At 46.9% G+C, this 1,505-nt stretch overlaps 1 protein-coding gene across 1 annotated transcript in view; it reads left to right on the top strand.

Annotated features, from left to right (window-relative positions):
- Nucleotides 1–1,228: 1,228 nt before the first annotated feature.
- LOC129699937 (protein FAM181A-like) overlaps nt 1,229–1,505 on the top strand; it is a 1,739-nt gene continuing 1,462 nt past the window's right edge. Inside the window, exon 1 of the mRNA XM_055640037.1 lies at nt 1,229–1,505. This exon is cut by the window's right edge and continues 140 nt beyond it. The gene's annotated coding sequence lies outside the window, so the exon portion shown is untranslated.

Consider the following 1,505-nt stretch of genomic DNA (forward strand, 5'->3'; position numbering starts at 1 on the left):
GAGGGTTTTGTGAGCCAAGCGTTGTCACTTGTCCGTTTCTCCTCGTCTCCCTTCTCTCAAAAGGGGATATAGCCACCTTGCATGGGCGAGAGGTGGGGAGGACACGCTGAGATCACCGTCCACTTCATCGGGGAAAAGAAGCCGAACAATTAGCATTTCACACGCTTTTCAACAAAAAAAAATCGCCCAGCCCTACCTTCCCCACGGAGTTCATCGTTTCCAATGGATTGTCCTTTTTTGGCTGTTGCGTGGGTTGGCAGGGTGACAGTATTCGAGTGTGCAAACTTGTGCTATTGTCCCCAGTCGCTGCGAAGCCATGGCGACCCACTAATATGACATAGGAAAATGTTTACTGATGGATATTCTATGGGCTTTGTCCAAGTCTTTCTCTATCATGCCGACTCGATTTAAGTCTCTAACTGTTTGATTACAAATGCAAGAGTGCTATCCAACTCGGCCCCATTGTCAGGACGGGTTGAATGGGTAATTCAGCTTTTGTGTGTTTCGATTGAGAAGGCAAACATAAAGACAAGATTCTTGAGCGCTCAAGCCCCCTAACCATGGATATCTGCACATCTCTTCAGTTTTTTTTTCCCCTGCTACCCCTTCCCCCCCCCCCCCCCCCCCCCCCCCCCCCCCCCCCCCCCCCCCAAAAAAAAAAGCCTTAGCAGAGCAGCTAAAAGTAGACAGGCCATGCTTGCAAAGGCAGCATTGTGTTGCTGCACTCAAGCATGCCTATCGCAAAGCATCGGGCAGCTGAACTTATTTTTCATGTAAAACAAAAATCCACGGAGGCCTCGCATATTATCCGCACTTCATGTTTTAGAGCAGAGGGCGACGAAGTGGGAGAAGAGGCAGAGAGACAGGGACAGAGAGAGAGTGGGAAAATTGCACTGAAAATTATTGTACTTCTTTCCCTCTCTCTTGCGTTTCCATAACAACAATTTGTGATACAAAAGAATGTGGAACAAGCGAGCCCAGCGCCTGATTGGGATGTATTGTGTTAAGAAGGGGCCGCTGATTGGTCTGGAAGTGCCTTAACTACAGGCAATTTATATTCATTCAGCTAACTCTAGTGGGAAAATAAGAACGAAATTTCAAGATTTGTTCTCTAGCGGGTTCTAAAGGTGAGCAGAAGCGTTTAAACAAGGGCTGGGTTACAGATGGAGATATTTCACAGGTACCACGCGTGTCACCAGCGCGCTGTGTGTTTACGCTTAATGGTATACAGTAAACCCTATTCAAGGGATTCTCAACAGGAATAGATTGCACCGCAAAGTTAAGAAAGTAAGATTGGAGAGGTTTTATACCATTGTCAGATGCATGGCCCTTGGTAACTGCATACCTGGGCGAATGCCAAGGGTAGCAATGGCTTTAGCGTGGTGGCATGTTCCTACCAATGAAAACTGTTAAGAAATGTAATGTGCGTGGATGTATGTATTTGTTTTCTAGGAATTATTGCATTGGGCTCGTCACAAAACACGACAGGGAACGTGAGGCATTCG

Source organism: Leucoraja erinacea, chromosome 9, assembly GCF_028641065.1.
Source record: "Leucoraja erinacea ecotype New England chromosome 9, Leri_hhj_1, whole genome shotgun sequence".
Classification (NCBI taxonomy): Eukaryota; Metazoa; Chordata; class Chondrichthyes; order Rajiformes; family Rajidae; genus Leucoraja; species Leucoraja erinaceus.